General features: G+C 38.2%; 1 protein-coding gene across 3 annotated transcripts in view; it reads left to right on the forward strand.

Annotated features, from left to right (window-relative positions):
- The window catches only part of CPNE8 (copine 8), a 360,644-nt gene that overhangs the window by 171,710 nt on the left and 171,121 nt on the right, over nt 1-17,813 (forward strand). The window lies entirely within an intron of this gene.

The following is a 17,813-nucleotide window of genomic DNA, read 5'->3' on the forward strand; positions in this document are numbered from 1 at the left end:
CTTCCGCACACCCTCACCAAAGTTGTTAGTTCTCAATAATTAATTCGTAATGACAGCCACAGAAAAGTTGTCTAAGAGGGTATTACTGTGTGTGTGCATGTGCGCAGGTGCATGCTGGCATATGTGTGGTTTTCTTTGAAATACATATAGATACTCGTTTTTTATGGATCTTTGCTGTGCTAGTTAAATCTTCCATCTTGACATCTGATTTGTCATTTACAGCTTTTGGAAAGGTGGCAGAGAAAAATAGGGACATTTTCCAAGTATGCATTTAGCAATACTAGGATATATGCATTGGAAAGTCTCATGAGATGTTACTACTAACTCATGAAATTTGGCAGGCATGCCTTTTTATGCTCTAGAATGTAATACTCCTGTCTAGATTTCTTGAAATTCTGCTCCTTCTTGTCGGCTTCTAAAATGCAAAATGACAGCTAAAGTAACGCTTCCTGAGCAAAATATTTCAAGGATTTATATGTGATCATTTTATGAACATTTTGCCAGGAGTCATCTTGTGTGAATTCAGATTTCTTACTTTGATGCGTGATTAATTTTTTCCCTCTAACATTAGGCTTCATGCAATATTAAAGAATGAGAAAGGGTAACAGGATTACCAATGAAGATGTTTTGTTTGGTTTACTTTTATGATACATCATTTATCAAAGTCTACAAGAAATCTGTCTCATAGCCTAAAGTCATAGTATTGTTAGCAACTTTCTTTAAAACTTTTATTAGTGGGGTGCCAGGATGGCTCAGTCGGTGAAGCATCAACTCTTGACTTCTGCTCAGGTCATGGTTGTGAGATTAAGCCCCATGTGGGGCTCTGTGCAGAGCATCGAGGCTGCTTAATATTCTGCTCTGCCCCATCCACTCCTGCCTCCACTTGTCCGCGAGGACACGTGCACGCTTTCTTTCTCAGAAAAACCTTTGTTCATTAATACTTTCAAAATAGCATAGCATGTGACTCCTGGTATGGCAAGTATACATTATAATATGAATGGGAACTTGGGAACCGTGGGAAAGAATAAGCTGAAATCCACAGTAAACGCACAGTTGAGTTTTAGGTTATGCTATTGATTATGAATTCAATGATAACTGCTGTGCTATTTTTGCCATTGCTTTTAATGGTAGAAAGCTGGAATCATAAGCTCTAGGAGATCAGCATTGTTTTTGGTTTGCTCCTATTTTCTTAACACAGTGCTTGGCAATCAAGATGCTCAAAAAATGTTGAATTACAGTTTTTTAAATGGAAAACCCAAATAGTGTAATAAGAGGCTCCCCTCACTCTCTTTTTCTTCTTTCTTTTCTTCCTTCTTTCTTTCCTTTTTAAACATTCTTTTTTTTTTTAAGACATTTTTTGGATACCTAATCTGCTTGGTTTTGTAATTTAGTTTATTTAGCCAGCTAGACATTTTGTTAGCTAGAGGTTTCAGTAAAGCAGTTTAATAATAATATCTCCTTTTTTAAAATTCTTATGTACAATATAGATCTTTAATTGGTAGCCATGCTTTTCCTTATAGTTTTGCTAGGCACAATTTTGGCTTTGAAAGGACCATTTATCTCCGATTATCAAAACTTTTTCTCTGCAACTAATGCTTCTAAGAAGTTGGTAGTTATGCTACACATCTTGGGCTATCCTGGAGACATAGTAGAAACCATCATAAAATGAATGCATTCATTCACCCAACAAATACAGTGAGGTTCCAACATTGGCAAAGCATTGTGCAGACACTATTCCAAGAGACAATTTAATCAAGACAAGGTATCTATCGCTGCAGCCTAAGGGAGATTAAACCAAAGACTCAACACCTAAACTGACCTCTATAATTAGCTGAAACATATGTTCTTGAAGCTCAGAGTTATTGTTCATTTCTGAAGAGGTATCATTTGGGAAAAAAAATCACATGAAAAGGCATTTGTACTGATAATTTGTGATTTGTATATTGAACAACATACTTGATAGAAGGGCTAATTTGCCCAACCACAAGAATGTACCCTGGCATTCTTACCATGAAGGATATTTGTATAGTATCATTTTTATGTTGTAACATAATAATCACTCTCTTTTATTATGTTATTATAGTCAAGCAGTTTATAAATATTTAATTATAGAAATAGAGTAGTATGGAGTTTATGAATATGGTTTTTGAGGGTAGATGTGAATCAGATTTCAATACTGGCATTTATCACTGGTGTCAAAGTTATTAAGCTTTGTGAGCATAGATGTAAAAGGAGAATAATAGTATTTTTTAAAAAATTATTATAAAGTTAATTGATATACACTAAGTAAAAATATTTTATATGCTTATGATATATAATATTTGTAAAATGTGTATTACAAATAAATATATAGAGAAAGATATAATATTTTATTTAATTTGTCTGTCAGGTCTTGCTATTATTATGTGCCGGGCACTTACCTCTGAGAATTTTGAAACTTGGCTAACGTCAGCAACGGGTTTGCTGGAATTCAAACCCTGTTCTTTCAGACTTAAAAGCTTTTACCCTTTCTGATATACCTGTAATACCCTTTATTACAATCACTTCTTTCCCTGGCAGCAGAATTACGAAGCAATATACTGATGGTGGCTCTTCTTTTCAATTCCTCAAAGGGATTCATTATCTCAAAGTGTCCTCCCAAAGTCTCACTATATTCATTTTCTAAAATTTTTACTCCTTTTGGTTCATACTTGTTAGTGTTATGTTCCAAATTAGCCTATATTCTTAGCCTATAAACCTAATTTCTACTGAGAAAAAATTAACTATAACTATAAAGAGACTCTATATTAGTTTTATTAAATGTAAAGCACAAAAGGTTGTTCATTCCTTAGGGAAAAAATGTGTGAATTTATTTCAATACCTGAATAGTATTAAGGATTTTGAAGCTGAATTTTTAGAAAAACAAGTAAATGTCACTATAATTTATACTAAGAGAACTACAAGGGATCCTATACTGTAGTACCCATTATCATCATCATCATCATCATTAGTGACAGTTTAAATAGCAGTTCCAAACTTCGAAGTGTTAAATAAGTTGTGCAATATGCCCAAAGTAATTTGTTTCTAAAAATAAGATGATTTATAGTACCATGTTTTCAAATGATTTACTTTTAAAATTAATTTTTAAATTATATATGGGGGGGGAGGAGCAAGATGGCGGAGGAGTAGGGTCTCCAAATCACCTGTCTCCACCAAACTACCTAGAAAACCTTCAAATTATCCTGAAAATCTATGAATTCGGCCTGAGATTCAAAGAGAGACCAGCTGGAATGCTACAGTGAGAAGAGTTCGCGCTTCTATCAAGGTAGGAAGACGGGAAAAAGAAATAAAGAAACAAAGGCCTCCAAGGGGAGGGCCCCGCGAGGAGCCGGGCTGAGGCCGGGGCGAGTGTCCCCAGGACAGGAGAGCCCGTCCCGGAGGAGCAGGAGCTGCACCGACCTTCCCGGGGGGAAAGGGGCTCGCGGGGAGTTGGAGCAGGACCCAGGAGGGCGGGGATGCCCTCGGGCTCCCTGGGACAGTAACAGCAACTGCGCGCCCAGGAGAGTGCGCCGAGCTCCCTCCCTAAGGGCTGCAGCGCGCACGGCGGGACCCGGCGGGACCCGGAGCAGCTGAAGGGGCTCGGGCGGCGGCTCCGCGGAGGGGGCTGCGGGGCCCCGGGAGCAGCTCGGAGGGGCTCGGGCAGAAGAAGAGGCTCCGTGCGGTGGGGCTGCGCGGTTCCAGGAGCAGCTCGGAGGGGCTCGGGCGGCAGCTGCGCGGAGGGGGTTGCACGGCCCGGGAGCGCGAATCCACCAGCGCAGGCTCCGGAGCACAGGGCGCCGGGACACAGCCCAGGATCCCGCCTCCCCCGGGACAGGCAAGGCCGGGAGGGCCCAGGACAGCGAGGACGCTCCTGCCCCAGCTGAGCAGATCAGCGGCCCCGCCCCGGAGCCTCCAGGCCCTGCAGACGGAGTTCCTGCCGGAGCTGAATCCAGGTTTCCAGAGCTGCCCCGCCACTGGGGCTGTTCCTCCTGCGGCCTCACGGGGTAAACAACCCCCACTGAGCCCTGCACCAGGCAGGGGCACAGCAGCTCCCCCAACTGCTGACACCTGAAAATCAGCACAACAGCCCCTACCCCCAGAACACCAGCTAGACTGACAACTTCCAGGAGAAGCCAAGGACTTAAAGAACACAGAATCAGAAGATACTCCCCGGTGGTTCTTTTTTTGTTTGTTTTTGTTTTTGTTTTTGTTTTGTTTTGTTTTGCTTTTTGATTTGTTTCCTTCCCCCACCCCCTTTTTTCTCCTTTCTTTTCTTTCTCTTTTTCTTCTTCTTTTTTTTTTTTTTTTTTTCGTTTTTTTTTCTTTTTCTTCCCTTTTTTTTCTCTTTCTCTTTTCTTTCCTTCTTTCTCTCCTCTCTTTTTCTCTTTTTCCCAATACAACTTGCTTTTGGCCACTCTGCACTGAGCAAAATGACTAGAAGGAAAACCTCACCTCAAAAGAAAGAATCAGAAACAGTCCTCTCTCCCACAGAGTTACAAAATCTGGATTACAATTCAATGTCAGAAAGCCAATTCAGAAGCACTATTATACAGCTACTGGTGGCTCTAGAAAAAGTATAAAGGACTCAAGAGACTTCATGACTGCAGAATTTAGAGCTAATCAGGCAGAAATTAAAAACCAATTGAATGAGATGCAATCCAACTAGAAGTCCTAACGACGAGGGTTAACGAGGTGGAAGAACGAGTGAGTGACCTAGAAGACAAGTTGACAGCAAAGAGGGAAACTGAGGAAAAAAGAGACAAACAATTAAAAGACCATGAAGATAGATTAAGGGAAATAAACGACAGCCTGAGGAAGAAAAACCTACGTTTAATTGGGGTTCCGAGGGCGCCGAAAGGGACAGAGGGCCAGAATATGTATTTGAACAAATTCTAGCTGAAAACTTTCCTAATCTGGGAAGGGAAACAGGCATTCAGATCCAGGAAATAGAGAGATCCCCCCTAAAATCAATAAAAACCGTTCAACACCTCGACATTTAATTGTGAAGCTTGCAAATTCCAAAGATAAGGAGAAGATCCTTAAAGCAGCAAGAGACAAGAAATCCCTGACTTTTATGGGGAGGAGTATTAGGGTAACAGCAGACCTCTCCACAGAGACCTGGCAGGCCAGAAAGGGCTGGCAGGATATATTCAGGGTCCTAAATGAGAAGAACATGCAACCAAGAATACTTTATCCAGCAAGGCTCTCATTCAAAATGGAAGGAGAGATAAAGAGCTTCCAAGACAGGCAGGAACTGAAAGAATTTGTGACCTCCAAACCAGCTCTGCAAGAAATTTTAAGGGGGCCTCTTAAAATTCCCCTTTAAGAAGAAGTTCAGTGGAACAGTCCACAAAAACAAGGACTGAATAGATAACATGATGACACTAAACTCATATCTCTCAATATTAACTCTGAATGTGAACGGGCTTAATGACCCCATCAAAAGGCGCAGGGTTTCAGACTGGATAAAAAAGCAGGACCCATCTATTTGCTGTCTACAAGAGACTCATTTTAGACAGAAGGACACCTACAGCCTGAAAATAAAAGGTTGGAGAACCATTTACCATTCGAATGGTCCTCAAAAGAAAGCAGGGGTAGCCATCCTTATATCAGATAAACTAAAATTTACCCCAAAGACTGTAGTGAGAGATGAAGAGGGACACTATATCATACTTCAAGGATCTATTCAACAAGAGGACTTAACAATCCTCAATATATATGCTCCGAATGTGGGAGCTGCCAAATATATAAATCAATTATTAACCAAAGTGAAGAAATACTTAGATAATAATACACTTATACTTGGTGACTTCAATCTAGCTCTTTCTATACTTGATAGGTCTTCTAAGCAAAACATCTCCAAAGAAACGAGAGCTTTAAATGATACACTGGACCAGATGGATTTCACAGATATCTACAGAACTTTACATCCAAACTCAACTGAATACACATTCTTCTCAAGCGCACATGGAACTTTCTCCAGAATAGACCACATATTGGGTCACAAATCGGGTCTGAACCGATACCAAAAGATTGGGATTGTCCCCTGCATATTCTCGGACCATAATGCCTTGAAATTAGAACTAAATCACAACAAGAAGTTTGGAAGGACCTCAAACACATGGAGGTTAAGGACCATCCTGCTAAAAGATAAAGGGTCAACCAGGAAATTAAGGAAGAATTAAAAAGATTCATGGAAACTAATGAGAATGAAGATACAACCGTTCAAAATCTTTGGGATGCAGCAAAAGCAGTCCTAAGGGGGAAATACATCGCAATACAAGCATCCATTCAAAAACTGGAAAGAACTCAAATACAAAAGCTAACCTTACACATAAAGGAGCTAGAGAAAAAACAGCAAATAGATCCTACACCCAAGAGAAGAAGGGAGCTAATAAAGATTCGAGCAGAACTCAACGAAATCGAGACCAGAAGAACTGTGGAACAGATCAACAGAACCAGGAGTTGGTTCTTTGAAAGAATTAATAAGATAGATAACCATTAGCCAGCCTTATTAAAAGAAGAGAGAGAAGACTCAAATTAATAAAATCATGAATGAGAAAGGAGAGATCACTACCAACACCAAGGAAATACAAACGATTTTAAAAACATATTATGAACAGCTATACGCCAATAAATTAGGCAATCTAGAAGAAATGGACGCATTCCTGGAAAGCCACAAACTACCAAAACTGGAACAGGAAGAAATAGAAAACCTGAACAGGCCAATAACCAGGGAGGAAATTGAAGCAGTCATCAAAACCTCCCAAGACACAAGAGTCCAGGGCCAGATGGCTTCCCAGGAGAATTTTATCAAACGTTTAAAGAAGAAATCATACCTATTCTCCTAAAGCTGTTTGGAAAGATAGAAAGAGATGGAGTACTTCCAAATTCGTTCTATGAAGCCAGCATCACCTTAATTCCAAAGCCAGACAAAGACCCCGCCAAAAGGAGAATTACAGACCAATATCCCTGATGAACATGGATGCAAAAATTCTCAACAAGATACTGGCCAATAGGATCCAACAGTACATTAAGAAAATTATTCACCATGACCAAGTAGGATTTATCCCTGGGACACAAGGCTGGTTCAACACCCGTAAAACAATCAATGTGATTCATCATATCAGCAAGAGAAAAACCAAGAACCATATGATCCTCTCATTGGATGCAGAGAAAGCATTTGACAAAATACAGCATCCATTCCTGATCAAAACTCTTCAGAGTGTAGGGATAGAGGGAACATTCCTCGACATCTTAAAAGCCATCTATGAAAAGCCCACAGCAAATATCATTCTCAATGGGGAAGCACTGGGAGCCTTTCCCCTAAGATCAGGAACAAGACAGGGATGTCCACTCTCACCACTGCTATTCAACATAGTACTGGAAGTCCTAGCCTCAGCAATCAGACAACAAAAAGACATTAAAGGCATTCAAATTGGCAAAGAAGAAGTCAAACTCTCCCTCTTCGCCGATGACATGATACTCTACATAGAAAACCCAAAAGTCTCCACCCCAAGATTGCTAGAACTCATACAGCAATTCGGTAGCGTGGCAGGATACAAAATCAATGCCCAGAAGTCAGTGGCATTTCTATACACTAACAATGAGACTGAAGAAAGAGAAATTAAGGAGTCAATCCCATTTACAATTGCACCCAAAAGCATAAGATACCTAGGAATAAACCTCACCAAAGATGTAAAGGATCTATACCCTCAAAACTATAGAACACTTCTGAAAGAAATTGAGGAAGACACAAAGAGATGGAAAAATATTCCATGCTCATGGATTGGCAGAATTAATATTGTGAAAATGTCAATGTTACCCAGGGCAATATACACGTTTAATGCAATCCCTATCAAAATACCATGGACTTTCTTCAGAGAGTTAGAACAAATTATTTTAAGATTTGTGTGGAATCAGAAAAGACCCCGAATAGCCAGGGGAATTTTAAAAAAGAAAACCATATCTGGGGGCATCACAATGCCAGATTTCAGGTTGTACTACAAAGCTGTGGTCATCAAGACAGTGTGGTACTGGCACAAAAACAGACGCATAGATCAGTGGAACAGAATAGAGAATCCAGAAGTGGACCCTGAACTTTATGGGCAACTAATATTCGATAAGGAGGAAAGACTATCCATTGGAAGAAAGACAGTCTCTTCAATAAATGGTGCTGGGAAAATTGGACATCCACATGCAGAAGAATGAAACTAGACCACTCTCTTTCACCATACACAAAGATAAACTCAAATGGATGAAAGATCTAAATGTGAGACAAGATTCCATCAAAATCCTAGAGAAGAACACAGGCAACACCCTTTTTGAACTCGGCCATAGTAACTTCTTGCAAGATACATCCACGAAGGCAAAAGAAACAAAAGCAAAAATGAACTATTGGGACTTCATCAAGATAAGAAGCTTTTGCACAGCAAAGGATACAGTCAACAAAACTCAAAGACAACCTACAGAATGGGAGAAGATATTTGCAAATGACATATCAGATAAAGGGCTAGTTTCCAAGATCTATAAAGAACTTTTTAAACTCAACACCAAAGAAAACAACAATCAATCATGAAATGGGCAAAGACATGAACAGAAATCTCACAGAAGAAGACATAGACATGGCCAACATGCACATGAGAAAATGCTCTGCATCACTTGCCATCAGGGAAATACAAATCAAAACCACAATGAGATACCACCTCACACCAGTGAGAATGGGAAAAATTAACAAGGCAGGAAACAACAAATGTTGGAGAGGATGTGGAGAAAAGGGAACCCTCTTACACTGTTGGTGGGAATGTGAACTGGTGCAGCCACTGTGGAAAACTGTGTGGAGGTTCCTCAAACAGTTAAAAATATACCTGCCCTACGACCCAGCAATTGCACTGTTGGGGATTTACCCCAAAGATACAAATGCAATGAAACGCTGGGACACCTGCACCCCGATGTTTCTAGCAGCAATGGCCACGATAGCCAAACTGTGGAAGGAGCCTCGGTGTCCAACGAAAGATGAATGGATAAAGAAGATGTGGTTTATGTATACAATGGAATATTACTCAGCTATTAGAAATGACAAATACCCACCATTTGCTTCAACGTGGATGGAACTGGAGGGTATTATGCTGAGTGAAGTAAGTCAGTCGGAGAAGGACAAACATTATATGTTCTCATTCATTTGGGGAATATAAATAATAGTGAAAGGGAAAATAAGGGAAGGGAGAAGAAATGTGTGGGAAATATCAGAAAGGGAGACAGAACATAAAGACTGCTAACTCTGGGAAACGAACTAGGGGTGGTAGAAGGGGAGGAGGGCGGGGGGTGGGAGTGAATGGGTGACGGGCACTGGGTGTTATTCTGTATGTTAGTAAATTGAACACCAATAAAAAAAAAAAAAAAAAAAAATAAAAATAAAAAACTAAAAAAAAAAAAAAAAAAAACGGGAACGGAGCCTGCTTTGAAATTTTCAGTGGATCGTATAGAGTGTCCTGCACTGTATTTTCCTTGTTCATTTTTATGTAACATCCATCGATAAACCAAGTAAAATGGGGACTTGGGGGGGGGATTTATGAAGGTTTAATTGGGGTAAATAATGAATCAGTGACAAGGATGCAGTTGTGTTAGTTGAATCTTTGAGGGGTAAGAAAGTATGACAGCAATTTGGAGGAGGAAACAAGAGAGTGAAATGGCTAGAAAGGATAGGTGGACTGGCAAGAAGGATGTTCTGTGTGGTGGGAATCTAAGAGAGTTTAACTGTATATGGAACGAATACCTATAGGGGAGAGTCTAGTACTTTTTTTTTGGTGGAGTAAGGAGTGTAAAGGCTGCTGTTAGGGCATGGAGCCAGGGAGGAAAACCTTTGGCCACAGGTCTAGTTGAAGATTATAATATCCTGCAGGGCATTCTTGGCCTCCATATGCCAACAATTGATCAGGATTTGGGTCAGGATTCCCAAAGTGCTACTGGAAAGTTCATGAGCAAAAGGAAGAAGGGCAGTTGGTAATGAGGGTGTCCTAGAGTTGGAAAAGAGACAAACTTTTTTTTTTTTTTTTTTTTTTTTAAGAAATACCTTCTTGGGTCTCTTTGAGGCCTTGGAATAGGGTCTGGAATGGTTCCAGTAGGGAGGTTTAAGGATTGAGGTATGAGGGAATAATTGGTAATCCAAAGGTGACAGGATTCAGTAAGGCCCAGGAAACTCATTATTGTCATTTAGTCTGGGATTGAGTGACAGGGTGATGGTAGTCATTCGGTCTGGTTCTATTTTTAGCCCATCTGATGTTAAAAGGTGGCCTAGGATTTGACAGAGGCAGAACAGAATTGAAATTTATCTTTCCATTATGTCATTTGTTTGGCTAATTGTTGAAGACGATGTTTAGTGTCTATAAGAGAGCCTTTAGGGTGGGGAAATATAAAAAAAAAAGTTAAGATTTTATTTATTAATTTGACAGAGAGAGAGAGAGAGCACAAGTAGGCAGACACCAGGCAGAGGGAGAGAGAGAAGCAGACTCCCCACTGAAAAGGGAGCCCAACGCAGGCTCGATGAGGGCCCTGGGATTATTGACCTGAACTGAAGGCAGATGCTTAACTGACTGAGCCCCAGACACCCCGTAAAGATTGCTATATATTGTTAATAGTATAGATTTCCCAGGAAATTGAAATCTTTCAGGTCACCATGGAGGTTTTGAGAGAAATAGAGTTTTGTATATCCCTTCGGTACGGCTGTTCAAGTGTCTTTGTGATTGTTCTTTGTAAAAGCAAAAGGTATTGACTTTGGGGGCCAAGGAATGCTGCAAAGGCACTGTATTGGTCCATGACAGAAAAGTAGTTGTTTCAGTGGGCATATTAAAAAGGAGGATGTACTGTCAAGATGTAGGGTGATCGGGTATGAATATGTGTTGATTGCCCTAAGGTCTTGACCAAAATGCAGTCCTCTGTTATGGGCTTTTTTATTTGGCATGATGAGGGTATTGCAAGGTTTTTTTTTTGTTTTTTTGTTTTTTTGTTTGTTTGTTTTTGTTTTGTTTTGTATTGCAAGGTCTTGTAGTGGGGATGATCAATCTTCAGTTGGAAAATTTTTTTTTTTAATCTTGAATAATAAGAGTTATTCCTTTAATGGCCATAGGGCTTGAAGGATACTGCTTAATACTGGTTAAGGGCTTTGATGGATCATTTGAACAGTTGTTGGGGAAATTGAAATCATATGTTTCTATTGGTAGAGGAAGTTGCCTGTAATTGATCAGAGAGTATATTAGGAATGGGAGGGCAGTGGGCTGATTGGTAGAATTGGACAGATAGTGTAGAATTAGGAATTCTGAATGTTGAGAAGACAAATATAAAACATTTCTTTTCCTTTTTTCTTTTTGTGGACTGATTACCATTAGATGGTAAATGCCTTTCTACTCCAAGGCAGGAGATTGGAAAACAGAAAGGGGTTGAGGAGCTGAATAAGTTATTGCAGTGTCTATAAGAGTGAAATCATCCTCATTTTGATTTTTATAGAAATTTCTTTTGCAGTGTTTGCTCGGAGAATGGGTAAAATCCCCTCTTTGTTCTCAAAGCGTCCCTAATCTGTTCAGGGAATTGTTGTGTGTGAGATTTATGGATGCTTTTGGAGCCATCTTTCATATTTCAGACTTCCTTTTTGAAATGTCTAGGCTTTTTGCAAAAAAAAAAAAACAGGTTTTATTGAGTTGAGCTGAATGTTTTAACTTGTGACATGGATTGGCTAACCTTTAGCATGGTGGCAAGGGCAAAAAGTTTTGGTCTGTCGGTCGGGGTCATGTTGTTTGACCGAGTTGAGAGTGAATCAAGGAGGCCCTCTAGAAACATTGATTAATTGATTATGGAGATTGATCAGGATATTACTTCATAGATACCTGATGGGTACTGATATAAGAAAGGAAGAGTAGAGATTCATGTTCCTATCTTTCTTAAAAATCCCTAGTTGCATGAAAATAACAAATTATAACAGTTTGAAAGACACAAATATGAAAACCAGGTGAAAGTGTAGCTACAAACATCTAATCCAAATTTTCAGTACATTATTTTTATTTTTCCTGATAGATTTTGTCAATTTTTTCCTACCTGTTTAGACATTGTAACATTTTGAGCTTCTGCCTTGCTAATCTCAACCTCCAAGTAGATAAATGCACTACAATGATGGAAAATCATATAAAAAGCAGATATGTAATCACACAAAATTTCTGAATAATAGACAAGTAGAACATAATGAGCTGCATCATTTCAAATTAGGATTTGTAATAAATGACAATTATGTATAGTTTCAGTAAATGGCTACTGACTTTTTTGAACAACATCAATCAGAATTCCTATCTCTTACATTTAAACAAATTCTGAAAACTGTTAAACATTTTAGTTATATTTGATATTCTTCATTGTTATTTTTCAAAAATAATAAAATACTTTTACTTTTTTATTAGTGTTTTATATTCATGTTTCTAGGAAAGAAGTGTTATATCTCCCACACTTTTTAAAGTTTTATTTATTTATTCATGAGTAAGAGGTAGAGACTAGGCAGAGGGGAAGCAGGCTCCCCCTGAGGAGCCTGATGCGAAACTTGATCCCAGGACCTCCGGGATCACAACCTGAGCCAAAGGTAGAGCCTCAATCACTGAGCCACCCAGACGCCCTGTCTCTCACATTTAATCATAAAAATTTTGTGTTTCACATTATAAACATAAAATGTGAAATAGTAAAACGAAAAGTTAGTCAAAGTGAATGAACATAATTTAGTATGAAGCTAGATCCTCTGTAATCATACCTTATAGAGATAATATAGTTAGTTACATATTTGTTTATTGCAGAATGCATAATTATTTTTTGTAACATTGGTATAACAACTGTGTAAATATTCTATAATGTGTATTTTGTTCATTAATATATTGTGTATATATATTTCCACCTCAGTACTTATGTATCTACCTTATTTTAATGGTCTTCCATCATATGAAAGTATATAATTTGGTTTAAATTTTTTGTGTGTGTGGGCAGCCCCAGTGGTGCAGCGGTTTAGCGCTCCTGCAGCCCGGGGTGTGATCCTGAAGACCCAGGATCGAGTCCCGCCTCAGGCTCCCTGCATGGAGCTTCTCCCTCTGTGCTCTGCCTCTCTCTCTCCCTCTGTCTCTATGAGTGAATAAATAAAATCTTAAAAAATAAAATAAAAAATAAAAAATTATTTTGTGTGATAAACACTTTAGTTGTATCTATTTTATTTTATTTTCTTATTATAAACCAGGTTCAATGGTAAAACCCTGGTGCATACTTTTTATGCATGTCATTAGCATGTGTAGGGGTCATTTCCTAGAAATAGTATTATTGGATAACAATGGTATGTGTATTTTATAATTTGTTAGAGATTTCTAAGTTGTGTTGCTGGAAAGAGTAGTAATAATTTACACTCCTAACACTTTCATTTGTATATGAAAGTTTACTATATCTTACCTTAGTAAATGGTGGAACTCCTTTTTTATCTTTGCTAAAACTTCATAGATGTATATATGTCATTGTCAGTTTTTATCTGTGAACCTCTGTTCGTTAGCCACTATGGTGTCTTTGTAAAAAAGCTCATGTCTTTGGAAGCCTAGGTTTCAGAAACTTTTTTTTGCTTTTCTTCTGCTCCTTCTTCCCTAGTTCCACCTAAAAGAATTGATATTTTTAACTGAGGATAGAAGATAGAAGATAGCTGGCAGCTACATCTTTTAAGTGTAGTCAACACTTCAGCTAAACTCCAGTATTCACATTTCAGTCTTTGATAGAACTCCTCTTCAGCACACATCCTAATGAGACTCTTCTTAATTTAGCCATCTGGTCTTGCCTTTTATCCTATGATTACACTGAAGAAGAACAATGAAATAACCTGACATTTAGGACTGCAATCAACCAAACATCTCAAAGTAGTATTATGGAGGTCTTATTAGTACATTGAAGATTTGTGGGTTATCAAGGGTAGGTTTTGAAGAGTTGCTCTACCATATTTCCGAATAAGTATGTATTTCAAAGTGATTGGAACCAAGTGTTCAATTCCATTTTTTTTCTGTAATATATTGGAGTAACTACTCACTTTTAACCTAAAATACTAAGACATCAGTATTTGTGACCAGTGTCTGTGGTTGTTTTTGTTGCTAACTTGGGTTAGCTCACTGCTGCTAATTTGGGTGGCATCAGTCAGGAACCTATTCACCATGTCTTTTTTTTTTTTTTTAAGATTTTATCTAGTTATTTGAGAGAGAAGCAAGGGCAAGAGAGAGCATGAGTAGAGAGAAGGGCAGAGGGGACAGGGAAGCAGACTCCCACTGAGCAGGGAGCCCCATGTGCTCCATCCCAGACCCTGAGATCATCACCTGAGCAAAGGCAGACGCTCAAGTGATGAACCACCCAGGTGCCCTACTGTATCCTTTCTAATCTAGGAGAAACTACTGTTAAGTTTGATCATGCTGAACCCTAGCCAACAGGTAGAGATCTTAAAAAAAAAAAAAAAGGTCAAACATCATCGTATAAATATGAGTAAAAATTGGTACTCTGGGCTTTCCAAAATAGTTGAGATTTTCCCTGCATTCTTTGTGCTCTGCACTAATTTGGAGAACATTGCCCTGACCCTCAGTTGTATGAGGAGCATGGGAAAAGGGAAAGAGGACAAACAGATGACTGATACAGCATATGTAGGACTAACTGCTTATGTTGAAACTCTTAAGCAAATCCTTAATTGCCCTTTAAATTTCATCTATCTTCTTGTTTCATCTCACACACAAAAAAATTCAATAGAAAATATAAAAAAATGGGGATCCCTGGGTGGCCGTGGTTTGGCGCCTGCCTTTGGCCCAGGGCGCGATCCTGGAGACCCGGGATCGAATCCCACGTCAGGCTCCCGGGTGCATGGAGCCTGCTTCTCCCTGCCTGTGTCTCTGCCTCCTCTCTCTCTCTCTTGTGTGTATGACTATTATAAATAAATAAAAAAAAAATTAAAAAAAAAAAAGAAAATTATAAAAATGTTATTGTTTTTCTCATGAATCCAAGTAGAAATTATGCAGAGTTAGGAATGAACACATTTAAATACTACACAGAATGTTTTCAAAGTCCTTTAATATCTTCTCGTTTGAAGAAACGTTGTAGACCTAATTTTTAGTATTGGATATTCTAGGTTTCCATTTTTTAGTTGTTACTGATGTAGATATTTACATGAAAATATAACCTGATTGTTTGTGAAACCATATTGTTAGTTGTTACTTTTCATTCACAGTCTCAGTTCCTCAAACACTCTGTTTAGCTGCAATTATCAGGCTTACAATTCAGGTATACCGTGAGCAGATGAGACAGATGCATTCTAAATCAGCCAATTTTTAAGCAAATATTCTTTGAAAAAAAATCTAATTTTTAGGATTTTTTTTGGTTAGCAGGACAGGGCTCTTCCTGGAGCATAAGATATATTTTATACTTCAGGTCAGAAGAGTTTTATTTTCTAATAGAAGAATGATACTACCAAGGAGTCTCTCTGTAGATAGTAAAAAACTGGTTGTCTCTTTTGGATTGTTGACCCTGGGCCATTTTTTAAAAAATTACACTCTGTGTATATTTATCCCAGGGTCATGTATTTGTTTGCTTCTTTTTTTTTGTAATATTTCGTTTGCTTCTTAATAAATAATTTTGAATATTAAAAGTCTGATATAATTGGGAACTAAAGATATTTATTCAGTAATCTTTAATCTATGGCATTGAGTATCTGATAACTAGTAATAGGATAGTGTCAGATCATATAAATCATACTGTTCTGAAATCTAAGATTCTGCTTTAGATGATCATTATTATGATTATTAATATCGTTAAAATGGGCTTATGACTTCTAATATTTATAAAATACATTTTCTATATTTCCAATGGCTTACACTATAAGTATCTCAGCACAGATCATAAATACCATTTGGCTAAGTCCTCTGTGTATCTTAAATCTCCTAAAACTCTTCACTCCACCACTAACATGATCAAGAACAAATATTTTAGTTTTATACATCTCTTTGACTGGCAGGTGAAGGGGGAAACAGATCACTAATTCTGCATACTGTGTCCCTCTAAGTTACCAGATTTTATGTCAACATGGAACTCTAGTCCATTATTTTTATCAGACTATTGAATATATTAGAAACTTACAGAACTATAACTGTCTTTCCTCCTTTGAAGAAAGCTCAAACTTTCTATCCAGCTGATTTCATGAGCTGCAAAAGTCCCCACCACTTATATTAAGTGGTTGCTAGTTTTTTGGTGTCATTTTAATTTGTCGTTGTGACTTGTTTTCTCAAAGAGACTGGCAATTTTAAGATATTTTTGGACAGCTGACACCAAGTACACTAAATAAATCCAGATGGATGAGAAAACTATTTTAAGGGATCCCTGGGTGGCCCGTGGCAGCCCAGGGTGTGATCCTGGAGTCCCGGGATCGAGTCCTGCGTTGGGCTCCTTGCAGGGAACCTGCTTCTCCCTCTGCCTGTGTCTCTGCTCTCTCTCTCTCTGCATCTCTCATGAATAAACAAATAAATAAAATATTATAAATAAAATCTTTTTTTACAAAAAAAAGAGAAAGCCATTTTAAAACCTGACTTTCCTACCCTTTCCCCCAAATCTCTAAGTTTAATGAAACATTATAAACAAATAGGATTTTTAATGGAGTATGCCAATTCAGTGAACTAGATTATAAACCTGTCGTTTCCTGACTTATCATTTGTGCCTTCCTCTTTCTACCAATGCATACCACAATCATCAAATAAAACAGATGAACCAGGTTTTCTGGGATAAGAAAATCCTTATGTTGCCTCTGCCAGAAATTATCTCCATTTAACTCATATCTGGGTTTGTATGACTTGGAGGAAAAGACGAGATCAAGATTAGAAGCATAGGACTGCTTGTTTCCCTCACATCTTACCAGACCATGAAAGAGGGTAATAGGTTAGATGCTCCAGTGGACAAGTTCTGGAAATTAATAGTTAAGTATTTGGCCAAAATCAAGTAATTGCAAAGATGTGGTTGCTGATAACTGAGGCAGTGGATAGTCATGACCAAGAATTCAGGTTCTGATATGAACTGCGTAGTTCAAATCCTAGATGCCTCTTTTAGCATAACCTGTTTTCCATTTACATTAAATAGGAATAAAAAGATAGTGTGTATCATGGAGTAGCTATGTGGATTAAATGGCAGAGAGTTAACCCTCAGTAATGCTAGCTACTATTTTTCTCAATAATTTGAATTTGTTTTAGTTCCAATGTGTCTTATCGTATTTGATCTTCATAATATTGTTGGTGGTAATTGTCCCAGTTATCAGAGATGTGGAGAGAAAAAAGATATATTCAAATTTACAAAATTTATCATAACAGTAATTTTTGTAGTTCACTTCTCTTTGGAGGAATACCAAACATTCCTTCCATTCCAATGTCAACCCAAACTCTGATTCTGATTCTAAAACTTGTCTGAAATTATAGATAAAAGTTTATATTCCACTTAAAAGAATAAGAAGTCTTAGAGGAGAAAATAAAAAAGAGTTACTCCCTATTATAAGCTAATTTTAAAGGCTGAAATGGGCTTTTTGATCTGCTTATTTAAGGTGAATGAATATCAGTAAGTCCTGTTATCAACAATCTCCATAAGTTCTTACCTTAAAAATACTTGAAGCAAGTGCAATGATATTGTAAAATATTTGCCTTAGTTTTTAAAGTTGGTGACATTATTTTCGATAGGTGGCCTCAGGGAGCACATCTTGCCAGAACATGCAATACGCAAGGTTTTTGAGG

This window comes from Canis lupus, chromosome 27 (genome assembly GCF_003254725.2).
Source record: "Canis lupus dingo isolate Sandy chromosome 27, ASM325472v2, whole genome shotgun sequence".
Taxonomy (NCBI): domain Eukaryota; kingdom Metazoa; phylum Chordata; class Mammalia; order Carnivora; family Canidae; genus Canis; species Canis lupus.